We start from the raw sequence: 23856 nt of genomic DNA on the forward strand, positions 1-23856 counted from the left end.
CCCTGGTGGCGCAGTGGTTGAGAATCTGCCTGCTAATGCAGGGGACACGGGTTCGAGCCCTGGTCTGGGAAGATCCCACATGCCGCGGAGCAGCTGGGCCCGTGAGCCACAATTGCTGAGCCTGCGCGTCTGGAGCCTGTGCCCCGCGACGGGAGGGGCCACGATAGAGAAAGGCCCGCGCACCGCGATGAAGAGCGGTCCCCGCACCGCGATGAAGAGTGGCCCCCGCTTGCCGCAACTGGAGAAAGCCCTCGCACGAACCGAAGACCCAACACAGCCAAAAATAATAAATAAATAAATAAATAAATAAATAAATAAATAAGAAAAAAAAAAAATGGGATAGACCTACAGCAAAGATTTAAAAAAAAAAAAAAAAAAAAAAAAAGCTGCAGGGTAAAAAATCAGTACACAAAAATCACTTCTCTTTCTTTTTTTTTTTTTAATAAATTTTTTTAAATGTTTATTTATTTATTTATTTATCTTTGGCTGCATTGGGTCTTCGTTGCTGTGCACGGCCTTTCTCTAGCTGCGGCAAGCAGGGGCTACTCTTCGTTGCGCTGCACAGGCTTTTCATTGCGGTAGCTTCTCTTGTTGCGGAGAACAGGCTGTAAGAGAGCAGGCTTCACTAGTTGTGGCACACGACCTCAGCAGTTGTCACTCGCGGGCTCCAGAGCACAGGCTCAGTAGGTGTGGCGCACGGCCTTAGTTGTTCCGTCGCATGTGGGATCTTCCCGGACCAGGGCTCGAACCCGTGTTCCCTGTATTGGCAGGCAGATTCTTAACCACTGAGCCACAAAGGAAGCTCTAAAAATCACTTGTCTTTCTATACACTAGTAATGTGCCATCAGAAAGAGAAATGAAGAAAACAAACCCATTTACAATTGCATCTAAAAAATACCTGGGAATAAATTGAACCAAGGATGTGAAAGCACACTGAAAACTGTAAAACACTGATAAAAGAAACTGAACAGACACAAATGAATGGAAAGCTATCCCATGCTCATGGATGCAAAGAACACTGTTAAAATGTCCATTCTACCAAAAGCAATGTTCAAATGCAAAGCAAGCCTGGTCAGAACTCCAATGGCATTCTTCACAGAAATATAGCAATCGTTCCTATCATTTGTGTGGAAACACAAAGGCCCCTGAATAGCCAAAGGGAGTCTGAGAAAAGAGAACAGGTTGGAGGCATCTCCCTCCCTGACTTCACACTACATTACGAAGCTACAGTCACCAAAAAGTGTGCAATTGGCACAAAAACAGGCACGCACACCAGAGGAACAGGACAGAGACCCAAAAAATAAACCTACGGTTATGCGGTAAGTTAATTCACAAGAAAAGAGCCAAGAACATACACTGGGGAAACAACAGTCCCCTCAATAAATGTTGCTGGCAAAACTGGACACCACACACCAAAGAACACTGCACTCTGTCTACACCACACAAAAACTGGCTAAAAACCCAGTGTTCCACATGAAGCCCTTCCTCTCCTGGGTCGTCTGAGGACAGACACCCTCAGCAGTCAACCAGACACAAAAACCTTCTCCCCCACTTTTCCTCACCTTTTCCTTTAGCAGCATCACCTCCCAGCAGGTCCAGAGGACACCTGGCTCCTGTCAGCGTGAACCGGACCCCACAGTGTCCCAAAGCCCCAGTGGGTCCTGAGGAGACCCGGCTTCTGCTACATCCGTTCTGCTGTGGAAATTCAAATTGAAATAGAGCCAAATGACCCATGAATTCTCCAAAATAGTTAAGGAGCAATTAACTAGAAACCGTAAGAAATGAAATGATTATAGACACAGACTTTACTTATTCTTTTTTAATATTTATTTATTTAGCTTCGCTGGGTCTTAGCTGTGTCACATTGGACCTTTTTCTTTTTTAAGCTGCAGCATGCGAACTCTTAGTTGAGGCACGTGGGATGTAGTTCCCTGACCAGGGATGGAACCCAGGCCCCCTGCACTGGGAGCACAGAGCCTTAGCCACAGGACCACCAGGGAAGTCCCTAGACACGAACTTTAAAACTTATGCCAAATTCACACAAATTTATTCACAGACATTTCAAATGCAAGGCTATGAAAATTACAGAGAAACATAGAAGAAAATCTACATGACCTTGGGTTTCGTCTATAGATCACGAGCTTTGAGTTTTAACATACAAGGCCAATCACAAAAGAAAAAAATATGGTGGACTTTATAAAATTAAAGATTTCTACTCTCAAAGACCTTATTCAGAAAGTCAAAATGAGTCAGGAGATAAATAGTCTCCAGCCTACACATTTACAACTGGCCTCCGGTTCACACTTCCTGGGGTGAGAAAAAAATGGGCTCCAGGCTGGACATTCATTACCAGCCCCCTGTTTACATTTCCTGAAGCAAGAGACAAACGGGCTCTAGGACTACATATTTATGACCGGACTCCTATCTACATTTCGAGGTCTGCACCTCGATATGAAAACCAGCAACAGAAATAGGGTAAATAACCAGACATTGGACATTTTTATGGGAGGGACAGAGTGGGACTAAACCCTGTTAAAAGATCAAGAGATCATACATTTCTCATCCTTGGGGCAACGGAAACATTGCACATGTGCAGAAAGGTTCCTTGGGGGTCAAAAAGGAAGGGGCACCACCCCAAAATAGGTGATGCTAAGGTCGTCCCATAGGCCTCTGGTCTGTAATCCATCTTGGAAAAAAGTTGCGCACGCATGTTGGGGAGGGTCCTAGGGCAGGGCAGCTGTGGAAAAAGAAAGCAGATAATTGGCCAGAGGTGAACAGAGACCCGGAAGAACTGCCCTATATAAGTGACTTAACCACCTCTTTACTGCACTCCTCCTCATTAGGCAGGGTGTCCACACCCTTTCTCTCCGGGTGTGCATCTCTGCCTTGCTTCTGTCTTAACTAAACAAACGGTTTCTCTGTGTGCTCTCCCACTTGTTGCTGTGCTATGTCTCTAATAATAAACTTTGTACCTGTTTTTACAGTTTTTACCTCTATGACAAATGCATTTTTCACTGGGGGCAAGAGCTAGCAGGGGTGGTGGCTAGGATTCCTAGTTTTCATCCAGGCTCCCCAGGTTCAATTCCTGGGCAGGGAATGAAGATCTCACTTCATGCCACCACTCACTGCTGCCTCTCCAAGATAAAAAAGACAAGCCACAAACTGGGAGAAAAATACTTGTAAACCACATATCCAGTAAAGGACTTGGACTCAAAATGGACAAAGACCTCTAAAACAACCCCATTTTTTAAATGGGTAAGGATTTGAACACACACCTGGCCAAAAAAGATATACAGATGATAAAAATCATACAAAAATTATACAAAAAATCATATACTATTAGGGATTTCCAAATTAAAATCGTCAGCCATCACAGCACACCTACTAGGATGGCTGAACTCCAAAACTATGGCAACACTGACTGCTGGAGGGTGAGGAGCAACCCCTCCTCATAGCTGGGGTGCATGTACAGCCACGAGGCAAGACAGTTCCACAGCTTTTTTCAACAACTAATCAAGTCTCCCCTCGGGGTCCAACAATTATGCGTCCAGTATATAGGCAACTGCTTTGAAAATCTATGTCCAAAAGCAGACAAGGATGCAATTATGCACAGCAGCACTATTCATAATGGCTAAAAACCTGAAGAAATCAGGATATCCTTCACTAGATGACTGCACAAGCAAAGTGGAGTACATCCATATCAAGGCGAGCAGAATACACCACGCCAATATATGTCTCTCTGGCATAAGGATTATTTCAATCTCATTCAAAAAAAGAAAGATAGAAAAAACTGAGTAGAGACTGACCTTTTATGAAGGACATTTATAAGGAAATCTCCATTTGTAACGGAGTGTCCCTCTTTGCACCAGAAATAGAAGGATGATTAAATCTCAAGTCACTCTTATCAACGGAGAAGTCCCGACTTAAATCTGCATACAATACCTTTGTTTACTGTGCTTTGCATGATAACCTGCCACTATTGTCTTCCCCCCTTCCCCAAGGTCTTTTGTTTTTATCTGAACATGGTATTTGGTATTTAAGGTGATGGCTTTGGCCATTTCAGGGACTGACTCAATTTTTCTGGGTAGCTCCCCTGTATACAGGAGGTATACATGCTGTTAAACATCTGTTTTTCTCCTGTTAATCTGGCTTTTATTACAGGGCGGGGGTGGGGCTCAACCAAGAACCTAGAAGGACAGAGTGAAAATTGTTTTTCCTCCCATACACATGCAATGGAATACTACTGAGCAGCAGAAAGGAATGCACCATCAGCCTATGGAAAGACATGGATAAATCCTCAGTATATATTGTTAAGTGAAAGCATCCAGGCTGAGGAGGCTGCACACAGTATGACCCCATTGGTGACATTCTGGAAAAGGCAAAGCTACATAGATGATAAGCAGATCATGGGGTGGGGGGTTTGAAGTGTTCCATGTGATACTTTAGGATGGATACCTGTCACTATGCATTTGTCTAAACCCACAGATGTGTATAGCCCAAGGGGCCAATCAAACTCTATTCAAATTTAGTTATTCACGGTGTAGGAGTATTACAGGATGGAATACTCAATGTGACAGACTCTAACTGTATTAGAAATGCATGGAAAAAACTCACTGTAGGAGATGGGATAAAAGGTGCTGACCTAAGTTAACTGTGGAAATGAACGCAATCTCTAGACTAAATGCAAAATGTACACAAACAGTGGACTTTATTTTATGGAGTTTGAGGGCTTTTATGGTATTTTATGAAATACCTGGATAACAGCATCTGATGCACGCTTCCTGAGTTGTTTTACAGACTTCTACCAGATGGAAGACATTAACTACTGCACTTGATGATCAAGAGCCCCCAGACCTACTGGCACCTAAGAATTGATACTGTTCACCACCCTGTTACCTCACCATCAACCAACCAGAGAATTGTGCACCAGCTGATCTCATACCCTGCGACCCCCTCCTCCAAATTCACACTAATTCCCCTCTACACCCACAGCCCTGGCCCAAGCCCGATCTACTGCCTGGTTCCTCCATCAGGCCCTGACAAAGTTCCCTGTCCCCACGGTGCGTCTCACATCCCACCCCAACATGGTCTTTCTGAAGCATAAACGAGACTGTGACTCTCTGCCACATGTAATCCCCAAATGTTTCCCCACTTTCGCTAGAGTATCTGCTGGGAGAGACATCTGCCAAGGCCCTGAGAGTCCCCGGCATCCCCACTAGGCTGGTGGCTCTTGGTTCCCTGACAATGAGCACCTCAGCAGGCCAGGCGACACGGCAGGAAACCCCAGAACTGCTCACCTCAGGATGGGGCTGGCACTGCTGCTGCCTGATCAAAGAGAGCAGAGAAGGGTTCCCCAACTGGGACACAAACACTGCACGAGTGGCCTCTCCCTTAGCTATCGCATGATCCCCATGGGACTTGAGGGAAGGAAGGACCCAGGCACGTTAGTTCCTAAGCAGGATGCTGTGGGCTCAGTTGTGCCCCCCGAAAATTCACATGCTGAATCCCTAACCCCCAAGACCGCAGGATGTGGCGGTATTTGGAGATGCAGTTTTTAAAGAGGTGATCAAGTTAAAATGAGGTCACTAGGGTGGATCCTAATCCAATAAGACTGATGTCCTACCACAAGAGATTACGACACAGAAGATCATGTGAAGAGAAGATGGCTGTCTACACACCAAGGAGAGAAGCCTCAAGGAAAAACCAGCCTGCAGACACCTTGATCTCAGGCAGCATCCAGGACTAGGAGGTAGGTCTGTTGTTCAAGCTCCCCGGTCTGTGGTATTTGTTATGGCGGCCCCGAGCAGACTCACACACAGGGTAAAGAAGGTCTCACACTAGATAGCCCACTCTCCATTCCCCTGTATGTGAGTTACAGTAGCCTCAGGAACTGAGGAAGGTGTGCCCGAGGAAAGGCACAAGATATGAGATTTTAGGCATAACACGACTGCACTGATTTTTTTTTTCCTTTTTTAAAGATTTTTTAAATCTTTATTTATTTAATTAATTTATTTTTGGCTGCGTTGGGTCTTCGTTGCACAAGGGATTTCTCTAGTTGCGGCGAGGGGAGCTTCTCTTCACTGTGGTGCGCGGGCTTCTCATTGCAGTGGCTTCTCTTGTTGCGGAGCACGGGCTCTAGGCGTGGGGGCTCAGTAGTTGTGGCACACGGGCATAGCTGCTCTGCAGCATGTGGGATTTTCCCGGACCAGGTCTCGAACCCGTGTGCCCTGCATCAGCAGGCAGATTATCAACCACTACACCATCAGGGAAGCCCCACAACTGCACTGATCTTAAACGAGCCCAATCTACATTCACACGAGATGGTTTTGTCCTGTATATACACCCACATTAGCACCTTCAGTCTCAAGGGCAGACCTTTGGCTTCACCACCTCCACTGAGAGCATTACCTTAATCTGCTCTGAACCACCTCCTATAGGATTTCCAGAACCACAAAGCATCAAAGACTGCATGCTGCTGTGTAATCGTGTTTCACAGGACCCAGAGGCTGTGCGCCAGCTTCCGGGTGACCCTGCCACAGCAGAGCCGCCCAGCTGTCCACCAGAACCCACGTCCCTTTTTCCTGTTCACAGCCAGCCTGCACCTCCCAGCTTTCCCACCCACTGCAGCTCCAAATGGAAGTGCTGGAGGTGGTGAGGGCCTGGGCCAGCCTGTGTCCTAGGATGGAGGGCACGGTGCCACGTGGTCACCCCATCTCCTGCTGGTGGGAGCCCTCCACCTGAAAGCCGGGAAGAGAAACAAGGAGGACAGAGCCCGGGCCCCGACCCCCACCTGCCCTGAACTATCACATGAAGGGAACACAGACATCTTGAGCATCAGACTATTTTGGGGGGACACTTTGTTCCAGTGACAAACCTTTGCTTTAAAAACCAAGGTGCTTTACAGATCCCTCCCCAACTGTAACAGAAAGTGAGGCTTAATTTCATCACAGAATAAAGTTATGGGGAATTTACTGGCCAAAGAAACTTAGGTTTGGGATACTCAATTAGTGAAGAATCTAAACAGAGTTTGGGCTTGGGGTAGTAAATTAAAGAAGTACCAAGGGTTGTTCATATAGGCTTCTGCACCTTTCACATGAGAGACTTATTTCCTGCTTTCAAGGAGATAGAGTGTCCCTCTTGCATCAGCCATTTATTAAGGAACTGTAATTCAAAATAATTGATATGCCATTGTGGAGCACCCCTCCCTGAGACCCAACAATACACAAAGGTGGGAATACATGCATATATTTCCTTGCATTATCAGCTGAGCACTTTCAGCTCCTATATGTAACTTTTTCATAACATTCTCTAGTAAAAGGAACCAGAGCTCTTTGAAATAATGGCTGACACTAGGACTGACACAGTAAATATATGAGCCAGGACAATCTTGAATCTTTTTTTTTAATTTTTTTAATTTATTTATTTTTGGCTGTGTTGGGTCTTCGTTTCTGTGCGAGGGCTTTCTCTAGTTGCAGCGAGCGGGGGCCACTCTTCATCGCGGTGCGCGGGCCTCTCACCATCGCAGCCTTTCCTGTTGTGGAGCGCAGGCTCCAGACGCACAGGCTCAGTAATTGTGGCTCACGGGCCTAGTTGCTCCGCGGCATATGGGATCTTCCTAGACCAGGGCTCGAACCTGTGTCCCCTGCATTGGCAGGCGGATTCTCAACCACTGCGCCACCAGGGAAGCCCCAATCTTGAATCTTATATCAGAAAATAAGGAAGTATCAAGAAAAAAAAGTCCACAGGGTGGAATGATGTCAAAGGAAAACAGGAGCCAATGGAAAGAGCTCTCAATAGCCAAAGTAGGAATGAACTTAGCAACAAAATCTGGACTGCTGGATTATAACAAAAAGTTAAAAAAACAAAGAAAAACAAACAAACAAAAACTGTCCACAGGTGTCCATGCTGGTAAAAATAAGTAACTGCATAGGGTTTTGTTTGTTTGTTTGTTTGTTTGTTTTGATCAATAAGGTTGAATAGAAATCTCCTATGTGGAAGTCTAAATAATTGATGTGGACACTCAGCCATCCATGGATTGTGGAGGTGGAGATAACTCCTGTCTCCATAAGTGCTGGTTCCCAAAGTAGCTTCCTCCTAAAGAAGACACACAGCACGGAAATGGGAAAAACTTAACTTTATTGTGGGGAAATCTGACAAACTACCTCAGCCAGGTGACCAAAGTTAATAGTAACAGTGATAAGTTGCCTTGAGAGCCTGTTCCCTTGATATAAAGTGATGAGAAAGCACTTTACCTCTGTGATCTGCTTACTTAAAACCCATAACTCAAGCCTAATCCTGAGAAAAACACCAAGTAAATTCCAAAGCGGGACAGTCAACAAAATATCTGACCAGTACTACTCACCAATGTCAAGGTCATAGAAACAAGGACAGTCTCAGAAACTGTGAAAGCCCAGAAGAGTCTAAACAGACATGATGACTAAATGTCACGTGATACACTGGATGGCATCCTGGAAGACAAAAAGTTAGAATGAAGGAAACCCAAATGAAATATGGATGTCAGTTAATAAGTGACAATTCGGTTGAAAACTAGAATGAGAAACCTATTGTGTCACACTAGAAATCTAGAGAAAATGGGTAACTTCCTAGTAAAAACACACATTAACAAAACGGAACATAACAAAGGAAAATACAAACAGAACAGTTAAGCCACCAAAAGACCTCTTCCCCATTTTGCTTGTCCTTCCATTGTTCCGGGATTTCGCTCTCCTGGGACAGGGAAGGAACAGAGACACAGCAGTCTGGCAGTTCCCCTAAGTTCGGACCCTACTCAGTGTCTTCATCTCGCCCAGCCATGCCCCATCCAGTAGGGCACCCAAGGGAGTCTCAGGGATTATTCGTTCTGATGTATCAGCTATGACTTTTTTGATTCCAATGGACTGGACACACTTACTAAAGTAAAATAAAACATTATTTTTAAACGATAGAAATAAATTAATAACTGCAAGAGACAGGTTTAAGAGTGGATTTGGACCTGGCAGTTCTGGTGGCTCACTCTCTTGCAGTGTGATCTGGTCTCCCTCCAATCCTTTGTCCTGCTAAATGCCTTTGGGTGGCCCCATTCACAGGAAAAGTCTCTCTCACTGCATCCAGGGCTTCCAGAAACTGCAGGCGACACCCACTCAATGTCCATTTTAACAGAAAAGAAGAGGTTCAGTTAAGGTCAGTGACTGTGGTCACCCATCCAGGGCTCTTGTTGTCCTCCCTTGATGGCAGAAAGCTCTTCCACTAGCTAAAATAGCAACTTCGCTGTTGGTGGTAAACTCAAGACTCTTGCTTTGGGCATCGGGGCCTCATATCAGAGGCTGGCCCTGATTGCCAGTGTACCTCAAAAGGCACACAGACTTCATTTGTGTCCCTGGGAGGTGGGAGCCCAGGAGTCACACCTGCCCTCTGACTATATTAATTACCCATCTCCACAGAACACATTTACTCATTTCCCAGTCTCTGCTCTCTCCTTTACAGAGAACAGAAACCAAACGGTAGGTGGTAAGGAAACTGTTACTCAGCGGAGCAGTGTCTCGAGGATGATCCTATACCGTGGAATCCACAGTTGGCTGGCTTTCCGGGGGCCGCGGGGACTGGGCCCGGATGCACGTGGCTCCTGGAGACCACGTGGCCTCAGAGTGCGAACACCAGCTGGGAAGCCACTTGCTCCCATACCTTTGATTTTCAATGAGTATGAATGTCAAAGGTTTGCAACAACCCGAAGGCCAGAGGATTGCAGGGCCACGGTCTGCTGTATGCTGCTTGTGGCCAGGGCCACACTCAATGTCTGCAGGGTTATTTCCTCTCAGAAGGCTGAGAGGCTATGAGGGAGGAAGCCCTTTTCTCAATCACATGGATGTAGGGAACTGAAACTTCCCAAGGGGCCGTCTACGCTGCCCAGGTAGCTGTTCAATTGCTCAGCAGCAAGGTCAGCTCAGTGATTGGCCACAGGGGCTTGACAGGGCCCAGGCAGGCCTGAGCTGGAGGACCACAGATGCCTGCCTGGATGGTCACGGGTCAAGGGATATTCTGAGATTTTATTATCTACTACTGCCCACTCAAATGGGACGAAAGATGCAGCCAGTCCTGAAGGGCACCGCCAGCCCTCAAGAAGGCAGCATATGGGGGCTGGCAGCGCTACAGCCTTGCATGCATGCCAACATGTCCCACTGAGCGCACTGCGTGTCAGGGCTGGGCTGGAACCTGGGTCCGGCCCCACCCTCCCCATGTTGGCGGCGGGGGACCTTCCTGACTTCTGAGGCCCTCCACAACCACAGACTGAGGTTAAGTTGGAGATGAAACAGCCAGCAACCAGAGCAGACATTTCATTCATCTTCTTTAGAGTCCAGGATGCGGAGAGGAAGCAGAGGCGGAGCAGAAAACCAACAGTCCAGCTCGACCCCGCGTCACTTGTACCAGGTGAGTCCCGTCCATCGTGGAGGCTCAGATAGAAGAGAGAGGGGAAGGGGAAGCAGGCCCATTAGATCGTGAACACTAGGTGTGTAAAGTATGAGTACTTTCTGGTTTTCTTTTTATTTACAGGAATTTCTATTTTTCAATCATTAAGATACGCTATTAGTAAAATAAAAAGATTAAAATTGTGTATACCTTTTCACACGCCCCTCACTAAATGTGAATTCTGTAGAAGGTACACATCTTCTGAAATCTCTTCTTACAAGAGTCACGGATTTACTTACTAAAAGCTGGCTGGAATCAACACAGGTGACTTTGCAGTTTTAGCATTGCCTGGGTCCGTGGCTTGCTGGGCTGCAGTTCCTACTTTCCACCTCTGTAAGATGCAGGTGGAGAAGCAAGGCTGAGACCTGTCTCTCTATGAGCTATTCAGCTAGGACTCTGAGGTACCTACCTTGTGCAGCACGTGGTAGCAGAAGCACGGGTCACAGCAGGAACAGAGTACTTGGTCTCGGCCCTTAGATGACCCAGAGTGGACATTACATACTCAGCCAACAACCAGAAAAGAGAGTCCCTTTATTAAAAAAAAAAAAAAAAAATTACATTCAGCCAGCACCTGGGGTTCACCCAGGCCTGCTCTGACCTTCTGTTCCCCCTCTAACACAGGCCAACGAGATAGCTCTGGGCAAAACTGTGTTCCCACTCACCTCCCACCCACCTCAGTCAGGTCTTGCTGAACCCAGAGCACCAGGAATGCTGACCATCCTTCCAGTTTGGGGCCCCAAGGCTGTAAGCTCATCGCAGTGGGCCAGCTCTCTGGGGTCCTTCCGGCACACTCCCGAGGGTAGTGACGGGGACGCAGCTGGAATCTGAGTTGCACAGTCTGCTCATTTCACCTTCACTCGTTACGAAAAAGGTCTTTACCCATGAAACACTCACCCCACTTTTGGTCCTTTAAAAAAACAAATTTTCTTAGGAACTTTTACACCAAAGTGTCTTCCGAAAAGCAAACGTTCAGCAATAAGATTTATTTCAGTACAATTTCATTTTATGTACATACAAGTGTACTTAAAGAGGGCCATGTATAAAATGAGATGCCTAGTTTGCCATTTCTTTGAAGTCTGAGGCACCTGAGGGTGAGCATACCTGAGGTTTGTGATTGTTGCTTTCATGGAGTACTGTCTTCCCGCCTTTATCTCCAGACCCAAGGATGGGGAACAAAGGTGAAACAGGTCTGCACACTGCAAAATGTCTTGAGAAATCTGCAAACCCTGCTTCTTACAGGAGTTAAAGGTTAAGGACCAGGACAATGAAAGGGTGTGTGGAGGAAGGAATAGCAAGTAACCAAAACAAGGTGTCTGCGACCAACCCACCTTCTCTGTCACGAGTGTGCACCTGGAGTTGGTCTCTGTGTTTGGGGAGCCCTTGTGCTTCACAGAAGCAGTGCTGAGCCAGGGTGGAGGAGCTGGCCACAGACACCACCTGCCAAGTACCTGTGGGACCCACTCTCAGTCCTGAGCTAAGGTTAAACCATAATTACATTTATTTCCTTATTTACTGTGACAGGCAACGTGCTCAGTACTTGGAGTGACTATATTCCCCCCCATTTTATTGTTTTAAACCACGTTATGAAGGTATCATTGACATACAGAAAGCTGTACATGATTAATACATGCAACTTTGTGAGTATGGAGACAGATTACACCCATGAAACCATCACCACAATCTACACCGTAAACATATGTGTCACTCCAAAGGTGTCCTCCCGACCTATTCATTCCTTTATTTATTATTATTCCTATTATCATCATTCTTTGTGTGTATGGTAAGAACACTTAAGATAGGAGCCATCCTCAGTAAATTTTAAGCACACAATACAGTATTGTTAACTACAGGCACCATATTATACAGCAGAGCTCCAGAACTTGTTTTCATCTGGCATAACTGAAACTTTGTGCCCTTGGACTAGCACCTCCCAATTTCTCAGGGACTCAGAAGGGGTGACCTGTTGCCTCGGGCCTTGACAGCTGGGAGGAGGCAGAGCCTTGGCGTCTTCCTGCTCTGTCCAGACCTACGCACGGTCTGCAAATGCTCTGCCCCTGGCCGCCGCCCCTTGCTCACACGCCCTGGTGTAAAACCCCAAGTTTGGAGCCCAGGCCACCCATGCATGAGTGGCAGAAACCCTTCCCCAGGGACCTCCCTCTGCCTCCTTTTTCTAGTCTTCTCCTTCCCTCCCTCCCATGCCTCTCCTTGCTTCCCCGTGAAGAAGGAGCTGGTGGAGAAAAGCGAAGCCCGGTGGCTGCAATCACACACACACACACACACACACACACACACACACACACACACACCTCTCCCTGCGGTGAGGGCTGCTCTGAGTGGTCAGTGCATTCACACATTAAGCCTCATGACGACCTCGGGAGGGCAGTCCTCACTGTTCCCCCATTTCACAGATGAGGGCCCGAGGCAGAGGACAGCAGTAGCGCATCCACCCTCACACAGGATGAGGCCCAGACGCCCCTAACCTGTGGCTCACCTGGCTCCAGCCACAGCCGCCTCGGGTTCTCACAGACTCTGCTGGGTCTTTTCCACAAATCCCTTCGAGACCTACAGGCTCTTAACTAATCTACGAGGGCAAGTTACTCAAGTTCGTCTGAAAAACACCCCCCAGCAGGTTTCTATCCAGCTATGAGCACGGGAAAAACTGAAGACAGATGGGAGAGCCCAGGTTACAGAAGAGGTTGAAGCAGCTGCTTCGTTGTCACAGTAGGAGAAGGGAGAGCTTGGCAAGGAAAAGAAGGTGCGTGGCTGGGAAGGAGGGGCGTGTGGACCCTCTCAAAGCCCCGTCCTCCACTCAAGCACAGACTTGGACCAAGCCCAAAGCAATGTGAGGACTCTGCAGTCAACAGGTTGAAGAAGGCGTACACCCTGGACCAAGGCCAAGTGCCAGCCAATGTCTTCAGAAGGGAAGAAAAATATAAAGTAGGTGGCTCTGCTTGGAGTCTTTGAGATTGAGCTGCGAGGGGCAGACCCCAGCATCATGCCACTCCAGCACATGTTCATGCCCAGAGGCACTTTCTCCACGGGGAACTGTGGACATTTGTAGAACATATCTGCCCTTTTTCTCCACAGAAGAAGAACCTGAGAGTCAGAGAACTGAGATATCCCGTGGAGGAGCACACACCGTTTACAGGTTGTAAATAGCTTCAGGAGGTCACCACTGCTGACCAAGCCGCAGCTGCATGCGCATTTAGGCACACAGGCGGGTCAAGAGTCAGGCAGGGTCCTTTTGCAAAGCTGCCTCGCTAAGCTTCCACTCTAATAAGGTTTTGGTTACAGAAATGCATACTCATGGCAGAAGTTTTTAAAATGCAGAAGATAACTGAGAAGTAAAAATTCCCTGTGCTTCCCTCCCAAAAGATACCGCCACTAACCTACTGATCCATCCATCTCCTTTCAGCCTCAGGCTGAGCCCCTCTGACCTGGACGTCAGTCTGGCGTGGACACCACACCCCGCACTACCCCTAGGTGTCCAGTGCGGAGTGGCCAGCGTGCTGGGGCTTGGGGATGGGGTGGTCTGCACCTGGGAGAGCCTTCTGAAGAGGGCAGCTCCGAAAGGCCCAGGCCGCGGGGCACGGGGTGAGGCTTCGTCGTCGTCACGCCTCTGCTGCTGACCAGCGGGTCCCGGAGCCTCGCGACTCAGGGGCGCTCCGCACAGCAGCCGCCACCTCGCTGCTAATCGGCCTGATTCGTCTCTTTCTACCCCAGATACCACCCTGTGCATTACCAGTGACGCCAAGACCACGCCTGCTAGCGCCAAATCCAGCAATCCCTCCTCCTGGCTTTGCAGACCCTGCTCTACAACAGCGGGGAGCGTGGGGGTAAAGCGCACTCTGAGTGCACAGAATTCGGGGAGCTAACGAGGCCCTCAGGCCCCGACTCCTAAAGCCAGGGCACCGGGTCACTCACCAGCAGCGGACAGCAAAAGGCCCTTAAATTGGAGCAAGCTACAGGAGAGGACCATCGCCCCCTTGTGGGCAGGAAAGGGGTTGCGCTGTCTCCTGAGCTCCTCCTGGAGGCCAGCATTGCCACGTGCATAGGTTTCTCACCCTCAGCACTGCTGACATTCTGGGCTGAATTGTTCCCTGTGGTGGGCTTTGTCCTGGGCATTGCAGTGTGTTTAGCAGCGTCCCTGGCCACCTGCCGCTAGCCCACCCTCCAGACATTGCCAGGTGTCTCTGGGAAGGGAGGGTAAACTGTTCTGTTCAGGGACCCCTGCACTCACCCTGCCGCTCCGGCCAGCCCAGGGGCCACCGCGCCTGCAGGACTCACCTCCTAACCAGGCATACTGCGGAGGGTGGGCGGGGAGGGTACAGGCTGGAGTCTCTTCTCCCCCAGTGTTGGCATCCAAAAATCCTAACTGCTGATTCTGCAACTCCCATGAAGTTGACATTTCTCCCCTCTCTTATCAGGGGCTTGAAAACAATTTATCTGTCTGTGGTTTCATTATTAAATCCCTTTTCTTTCTGATGAAAATGCCTTTGGTCCCTATATACATAGAAGTTTAAGATTTTAAGTGTAGTGCTACTTCTATTTTAGATACTGATGACTATGAGGGCAAACCTAGGCCTTTTGGGAAACACATTTTTCTGGGTCTATAACATGTTTCCTTTTTGATACTGGGGGGCTCGGGTAGCAGTTTGGGATGGATTATTTGAAGCCAAAGATTTGAGGATTGCATCCTTACACCTGCCTATTTTCCCTCTCAGTCTCCATCTGAAACTAGCCTGGATACATGGAAAGTGTGGACCTCGGCAGCCAGGATCTCAGTGAAGGGACGCCGCTGGCTGAGCTCTGTCCATTCATGTGAAGGGCAAACTGCTCACTCCTGAACCTCTCCACCTTGGACCAGGTGTCGCATTGCAGGGAAGGTACAACCTACAGACACTTTTATTGGCAGACCTCTTTAAAGATTTCAAAGTGGGGCCACATGGTGTACGTTTGTTGCCAGGATTTCGCCATGCATACGGGAGGGAAGCGCTGTGGTGCCCACCTTACAAATAAAGAAAGCTGAGGCTCACTTAAGTGGCTTGCCCAAGTTGACCTAGATTCTGGTCTTTCATGGGATGCCTGCAGGACACACAACAGGAATATAAGGCCTCTACACACTCCCAACACCTCTGACGAGATGGCTTCTGCCGTCAGGCCCCCATTTCCAGGTGGACAAGCGGCACACTTACACGTGCTTTCTAACAAGTGAAAACAGACACGAGCTACACACTGGGCACTTCCCTGAATCAGCGTTTCTACACGGGGTGTTCTGTGTGTAGTGAACAGCCTCAACTAAGGAATGCCTGAGTTAGGCCTCTGGGCCTGTGCTTGCTCCAAAAGCCTGCACTGTAACACGAAGAAATGTGCTTTACTCACAGTTGGAACGCCAGCCGACTTTCTCTTGGAGGCAGGGTAACTTCAGGTAGGAAGTCCTAGAAGGAATGCTTAGCAGAGTGCTTTTTCAGTAGAGCTCACAATAGGGCAATGAGGCACAATTCCATGGCATGTTAGACGGGGTAGAAACGTTTTCCTAAAGCTGTTGGAGTGCTGAGGAAATCTAGTTCTCTCAAGTAAGAGTGTAGCATGTTGCCCTTTGCTCGGCATACACAGAGGGCATGTGAAGGGCCAACTGACCTGGCTGTTGCTCAGCAAACATAGAGGGTTCTGGGGGTACTCAGTGATCTGTAGGGAAAAGGGTGCCAACCAGGGGGCTTAGGAGCCCTGAAAAGGGTACTCCCTCTAAAATAAAGCAGAAGAGTGACTAAGACATCATGGAACCAGCTGCATGCTGCCCTTTCTGCGCGGTTACTCAGGGACTTACCTCGAGGCCAGTACTCACGTTGAGTTTCCCTTTAGCTCTAGAGCGTGGCAGGATGAGCTCCACCCCGGCCATCGAAGCATCCGGCTAGCTAGACAAAACTCATTGTCTTCCCAGAGCCATGTATACAGAGGCTAGTGGCCTGTCAACAGCAGTCAATTTCAAGTAGCTTCAAGGCAGCATGAATGGAGCTTTCAGAATGGGCAAGCAAGGCTAGTTCCATCAGGCCCCCATTTCCACTTGCACACGCAGCATACATCCCTGTGCTTTCTAACAAGTCCAAAGAGACACAGGTTACCCAGTGGTTACTTCGTTGAATCAACTCCTCGAAGCAGGGTGTTCTGCATCTAGCGAACTGCCTCAACCAAGGAAAGCCCCAGCTAGGCCTCCGGGACCGGGGCACTTCAAAAGCCTGCAGTGTTATCCAAGGAACTGGGCTTTAGTTGCAGTCGGAACGCAAGCCCACATTCTCCTGCAGGCAGGGTGACTTCAGACAGGGGGTCCCAGATGGAATACGAAGCCGAGTGTTTTCTCAGTGCAGCGCAGACTAGGGCAATGAGTCAGACTTGCACGGCATGTTGGCCCTGCTAGAACGGTGTTCGTGGACCTGTGGGAATGCTGGGGAAGTCAAGCTGTCCCAAGAAAGAGTGCAGTCTGTTGCCCTACACTCGGCATACAAAGAGTGGCTCCGAAGGGCTACGGGCCTGGATGTGGCTTAGCAGGCCCATGGGGGCCTGAGGGTACTCAGTGTCCTTGCAGGGAATAGGGTGCCCACGCCAGGCTCCTAGATGTCCTGCAGAGCGTACTGACGTTAAAATGATGCAGAGCAGTGGCTACGGCCTCATGGAAACTGCTTCACGCCTCCGCTTCTGCATGGCAATTCAGGGCCTTACCTCGAGGCAAGTGCTCTCGCGGAGTGTCCAGTTAGCGCCACAGCATGGGAGGATGCTGACTTTCTCCTCGAGCAGAGTGACTTCAGGTACGGGGTCCGCGAAGAATTCTAAGCGGAGTGTTTTCTCACGGCAGCTCAGACGGGGGCCGTGACGAACACTTCCGTGGCAGGTCGCACTGGCTAGAAATGTGGTCCTGAGGCTGCTCCAGTGCTCTGGAAATGTAGCTCTCCTTAAGGTACGGGCAGGGTGTTGCCCATCACTCGGCATGCACAGAGGGCCTCCGAGGGACCGACCTTTGGGCCTCGATGTTGCTCAGCAGGCCCACAGGGGTCTGGAGGCACTCAGGGATCCTGGAGGGAAAGTGATGCACACCCGAGGGGCCTAAGAGTCCTGGAAAGGGTACTTCCTTTAAAATAGAGCAGAACAGAGGCTTCCCTGGTGGTGCACTGGTTGACAATCTGCCTGCCAATGCAGGGGACACGGGTTCGAGCCCTGGTCTGGGAGGAATCCACATGCCGCGGAGCAACTGGGCCCGTGAGTCACAACTACTGAGCCTGCGCCTCTGGAGCCTGTGCTCCGCAACAAGAGAGGCCGCGATACTGAGAGGCCTACGCACCGCGATGAAGAGTGGCCCCCACTTACCGTAACTGGAGAGAGCCCTAGCACAGAAACGAAGACCCAATATAGCAATCAATCAATCAATCCATCAATCAATCTTAAAACAACAATAAAAAATATAAAAAATAAAATAAAGCAGAACAGCGACTAATACCTCATGGAAACAGCTGCATGCCGCCCTTTCTGCGCGGTTACTCAGGGACTTACCTCGAGGTCAGTACTCACGTTGAGTTTCCCTTTAGCTCTAGAGCGTGGCAGGATGAGCTCCACCCCGGCCATCGAAGCATCCGGCTAGCTAGACAAAACTCACTGTCTTCCCAGAGCCATGCATACAGTGGCTAGTGGCCTGTCAACAGCAGTCAATTTCAAGTAGCTTCAAGGCAGCATGAATGGAGCTTTCAGAATGGGAAAGCAAGGCTAGTTCCATCAGGCCCCCATTTCCGCTTGCACACGCAGCATACATCCCTGTGCTTTCTAACAAGTCCAAAGAGACACAGGTTACCCAGTGGTTCCTTCGTTGAATCAACTCCTCGAAGCAGGGTGTTCTGCATCTAGCGAACTGCCTCAACCAAGGAAAGCCCAAGCTAGGCCTCCGGGCCCGTGGCTCTTCAAAAGCCTGCAGTGTTATCCGAGGAACTGGGCTTTAGTTGCAGTCGGAACGCAAGCCCACATTCTCCTGGAGGCAGGGTGACTTCAGACAGGGGGTCCCAGATGGAATACGAAGCCGAGTGTTTTCTCAGTGCAGCGCAGACTAGGGCAATGAGTCAGACTTGCACGGCATGTTGGCCCTGCTAGAACGGTGTTCGTGGACCTGTGGGAATGCTGGGGAAATCAAGCTGTCCCAAGAAAGAGTGCAGTCTGTTGCCCTACACTCGGCATACACAGAGTGGCTCCGAAGGGCTACGGGCCTGGATGTGGCTTAGCAGGCCCATGGGGGCCTGAGGGTACTCAGTGTCCTTGCAGGGAATAGGGTGCCCACGCCAGGCTCCTAGATGTCCTGCAGAGCGTACTGACGTTAAAATAATGCAGAGCAGTGGCTACGGCCTCATGGAAACTGCTGCACGCCTCCGCTTCTGCATGGCAATTCAGGGCCTTACCGCGAGGCAAGTGCTCTCGCTGAGGGTCCCGTTAGCGCCACAGCATGGGAGGATGCTGACTTTCTCCTCCAGCAGAGTGACTTCAGGTACGAGGTCCTCGAAGAATTCTAAGCAGAGTGTTTTCTCATGGCAGCTCAGACGGGGGCCGTGACGAACACTTCCATGGCAGGTCGCACTGCCTAGAAATGTGGTCTTGAGGCTGCTCCAGGGCTCTGGAAATGTAGCTCTCCTTAAGGAAAGTGCAGGGTGTTGCCCATCACTCGGCATGCACAGAGGGCCTCTGAGGGACCTACCTTTGGGCCTCCATGTTGCTCACAGGCCCACAGGGGTCTGGAGGCACTCAGGGATCCTGGAGGGAAAATGATACACACCCGAGGGGCCTAAGAGTCCTGGAAAGGGTACTTCCTTTAAAATAGAGCAGAACACAGGCTTCCCTGGTGGTGCACTGGTTGACAATCTGCCTGCCAATGCAGGGGACACGGGTTCGAGCCCTGGTCTGGGAGGAATCCACATGCCACGGGGCAACTGGGCCCGTGAGCCAAAACTACTGAGCCTGCGCCTCTGGAGCCTGTGCTCCGCAACAAGAGAGGCTGAGATACTGAGAGGCCTACGCACCGCGATGAAGAGTGGCCCCCACTTACCGTAACTGGAGAGAGCCCTAGCACAGAAACGAAGACCCAATATAGCAATCAATCAATCAATCCATCAATCAATCTTAAAACAACAATAAAAAATATAAAAAATAAAATAAAATACAGCAGAACAGCGACTAATACCTCATGGAAACAGCTGCATGCCGCCCTTTCTGCGTGGTTACTCAGGGACTTACCTCAAGGTCAGTACTCACGTTGAGTTTCCCTTTAGCTCCAGAGCGTGGCACGATGAGCTCCACCCCGACCATCAAAGAATCCGGCTAGCTAGACAAAACTCATTGTCTTCCCAGAGCCATGTATACAGTGGCCAGTGGCCTGTCAACAGCAGTCAATTTCAAGTAGCTTCAAGGCAGCATGAATGGAGCTTTCAGAATGGGAAAGCAAGGCTAGTTCCATCAGGCCCCCATTTCCACTTGCACACGCAGCATACATCCCTGTGCTTTCTAACAAGTCCAAAGAGACACAGGTTACCCAGTGGTTACTTCGTTGAATCAACTCCTCGAAGCAGGGTGTTCTGCGTCTAGCGAACTGCCTCAACCAAGGAAAGCCCCAGCTAGGCCTCCGGGCCCGTGGCTCTTCAAAAGCCTGCAGTGTTATCCGAGGAACTGGGCTTTAGTTGCAGTCGGAACGCAAGCCCACATTCTCCTGGAGGCAGGGTGACTTCAGACAGGGGGTGCCAGATGGAATACGAAGCCGAGTGTTTTCTCAGTGCAGCGCAGACTAGGGCAATGAGTCAGACTTGCACGGCATGTTGGCCCTGCTAGAACGGTGTTCGTGGACCTGTGGGAATGCTGGAGAAGTCAAGCTGTCCCAAGAAAGACTGCAGTCTGTTGCCCTACACTCGGCATACACAGAGTGGCTCCGAAGGGCTACGGGCCTGGATGTGGCTTAGCAGGCCCATGGGGGCCTGAGGGTACTCAGTGTCCTTGCAGGGAATAGGGTGCCCACGCCAGGCTCCTAGATGTCCTGCAGAGCGTACTGACGTTAAAATAATGCAGAGCAGTGGCTACGGCCTCATGGAAACTGCTGCACGCCTCCGCTTCTGCATGGCAATTCAGGGCCTTACCGCGAAGCAAGTGCTCTCGCTGAGGGTCCCGTTAGCGCCACAGCATGGGAAGATGCTGACTTTCTCCTCGAGCAGAGTGACTTCAGGTACGAGGTCCTCGAAGAATTCTAAGCAGAGTGTTTTCTCATGGCAGCTCAGACGGGGGCCGTGACGAACACTTCCATGGCAGGTCGCACTGGCTAGAAATGTGGTCCTGAGGCTGATCCAGGGCTCTGGAAATGTAGCTCTCCTTATGTTACGTGCAAGGTGTTGCCCATCACTCGGCATGCACAGAGGGCCTCTGAGGGACCTACCTTTGGGCCTCGATGTTGCTCAGCAGGCCCACAGGGGTCTGGAGGCACTCAGGGATCCTGGAGGGAAAATGATGCACACCCGAGGGGCCTAAGAGTCTTGGAAAGGGTACTTCCTTTAAAATAGAGCAGAACAGAGGCTTCCCTGGTGGTGCACTGGTTGACAATCTGCCTGCCAATGTAGGGGACACGGGTTCGAGCCCTGGTCTGGGAGGAATCCCCATGCCGTGGAGCAACTGTGCCCGTGAGCCACAACTACTGAGCCTGCGCCTCTGGAGCCTGTGCTCCGCAACAAGAGAGGCTGAGATACTGAGAGGCCTACGCACCGCGATGAAGAGTGGCCCCCACTTACCGTAACTGGAGAGAGCCCTAGCACAGAAACGAAGTCCCAATATAGCAATCAATCAATCCATCAATCAATCTTAAAACAACAATAAAAAATATAAAAAATAAAATAAAGCAGAACAGCGACTAATACCTCATGGAAACAGTTGCATGCCGCCCTTTCTGCGCGGTTACTCAGGGACTTACCTCGAGGTCAGTACTCACGTTGAGTTTCCCTTTAGCTCTACAGCGTGGCACGATGAGCTCCACCCCGGCCATCGAAGCATCCGGCTAACTAGACAAAACTCATTGTCTTCCCAGAGCCATGCATACAGTGGCTAGTGGCCTGTCAACAGCAGTCAATTTCAAGTAGCTTCAAGGCAGCATGAATGGAGCTTTCAGAATGGGAAAGCAAGGCTAGTTCCATCAGGCCCCCATTTCCGCTTGCACACGCAGCATACATCCCTGTGCTTTCTAACAAGTCCAAAGAGACACAGGTTACCCAGTGGTTACTTCGTTGAATCAACTCCTCGAAGCAGGGTGTTCTGCGTCTAGCGAACTGCCTCAACCAAGGAAAGCCCCAGCTAGGCCTCCGGGCCCGGGGCTCTTCAAAAGCCTGCAGTGTTATCCGAGGAACTGGGCTTTAGTTGCAGTCGGAACGCAAGCCCACATTCTCCTGGAGGCAGGGTGACTTCAGACAGGGGGTCCCAGATGGAATACGAAGCCGAGTGTTTTCTCAGTGCAGCGCAGACTACGGCAATGAGTCAGACTTGCACGGCATGTTGGCCCTGCTAGAACGGTGTTTGTGGACCTGTGGGAATGCTGGGGAAATCAAGCTGTCCCAAGAAAGAGTGCAGTCTGTTGCCCTACACTCGGCATACACAGAGTGGCTCCGAAGGGCTACGGGCCTGGATGTGGCTTAGCAGGCCCATGGGGGCCTGAGGGAACTCAGTGTCCTTGCAGGGAATAGGGTGCCCACGCCAGGCTCCTAGATGTCCGGCAGAGCGTACTGACGTTAAAATGATGCAGAGCAGTGGCTACGGCCTCATGGAAACTGCTGCACGCCTCCGCTTCTGCATGGCAATTCAGGGCCTTACCTCGAGGCAAGTGCTCTCGCGGAGTGTCCAGTTAGCGCCACAGCATGGGAGGATGCTGACTTTCTCCTCGAGCAGAGTGACTTCAGGTACGGGGTCCGCGAAGAATTCTAAGCGGAGTGTTTTCTCACGGCAGCTCAGACGGGGGCCGTGACGAACACTTCCGTGGCAGGTCGCACTGGCTAGAAATGTGGTCCTGAGGCTGCTCCAGTGCTCTGGAAATGTAGCTCTCCTTAAGGTACGGGCAGGGTGTTGCCCATCACTCGGCATGCACAGAGGGCCTCCGAGGGACCGACCTTTGGGCCTCGATGTTGCTCAGCAGGCCCACATGGGTCTGGAGGCACTCAGGGATCCTGGAGGGAAAGTGATGCACACCCGAGGGGCCTAAGAGTCCTGGAAAGGGTACTTCCTTTAAAATAGAGCAGAACAGAGGCTTCCCTGGTGGTGCACTGGTTGACAATCTGCCTGCCAATGCAGGGGACACGGGTTCGAGCCCTGGTCTGGGAGGAATCCACATGCCGCGGAGCAACTGGGCCCGTGAGTCACAACTACTGAGCCTGCGCCTCTGGAGCCTGTGCTCCGCAACAAGAGAGGCCGCGATACTGAGAGGCCTACACACCGCGATGAAGAGTGGCCCCCACTTACCGTAACTGGAGAGAGCCCTAGCACAGAAACGAAGACCCAATATAGCAATCAATCAATCAATCCATCAATCAATCTTAAAACAACAATAAAAAATATAAAAAATAAAATAAAGCAGAACAGCGACTAATACCTCATGGAAACAGCTGCATGCCGCCCTTTCTGCGCGGTTACTCAGGGACTTACCTCGAGGTCAGTACTCACGTTGAGTTTCCCTTTAGCTCTAGAGCGTGGCAGGATGAGCTCCACCCCGGCCATCGAAGCATCCGGCTAGCTAGACAAAACTCACTGTCTTCCCAGAGCCATGCATACAGTGGCTAGTGGCCTGTCAACAGCAGTCAATTTCAAGTAGCTTCAAGGCAGCATGAATGGAGCTTTCAGAATGGGAAAGCAAGGCTAGTTCCATCAGGCCCCCATTTCCGCTTGCACACGCAGCATACATCCCTGTGCTTTCTAACAAGTCCAAAGAGACACAGGTTACCCAGTGGTTCCTTCGTTGAATCAACTCCTCGAAGCAGGGTGTTCTGCATCTAGCGAACTGCCTCAACCAAGGAAAGCCCCAGCTAGGCCTCCGGGCCCGTGGCTCTTCAAAAGCCTGCAGTGTTATCCGAGGAACTGGGCTTTAGTTGCAGTCGGAACGCAAGCCCACATTCTCCTGGAGGCAGGGTGACTTCAGACAGGGGGTCCCAGATGGAATACGAAGCCGAGTGTTTTCTCAGTGCAGCGCAGACTAGGGCAATGAGTCAGACTTGCACGGCATGTTGGCCCTGCTAGAACGGTGTTCGTGGACCTGTGGGAATGCTGGGGAAGTCAAGCTGTCCCAAGAAAGAGTGCAGTCTGTTTCCCTACACTCGGCATACACAGAGTGGCTCCGAAGGGCTACGGGACTGG

At 50.1% G+C, this 23856-nt stretch overlaps 1 long non-coding RNA gene across 1 annotated transcript; it reads right to left on the reverse strand.

Annotated features, from left to right (window-relative positions):
- Positions 1-7402: 7402 nt before the first annotated feature.
- LOC130709057 (uncharacterized) lies at positions 7403-9902 on the reverse strand. Its single transcript, XR_009009513.1, has 3 exons — positions 8993-9902; positions 8363-8468; positions 7403-8094 (listed from the first exon to the last, which is right to left on the reverse strand). It is a non-coding gene; the product is annotated as an uncharacterized LOC130709057 (long non-coding RNA).
- Positions 9903-23856: the final 13954 nt, after the last annotated feature.

The sequence above is a fragment of the Balaenoptera acutorostrata genome, chromosome 1, assembly GCF_949987535.1.
Source record: "Balaenoptera acutorostrata chromosome 1, mBalAcu1.1, whole genome shotgun sequence".
Lineage (NCBI taxonomy): Eukaryota > Metazoa > Chordata > Mammalia > Artiodactyla > Balaenopteridae > Balaenoptera > Balaenoptera acutorostrata.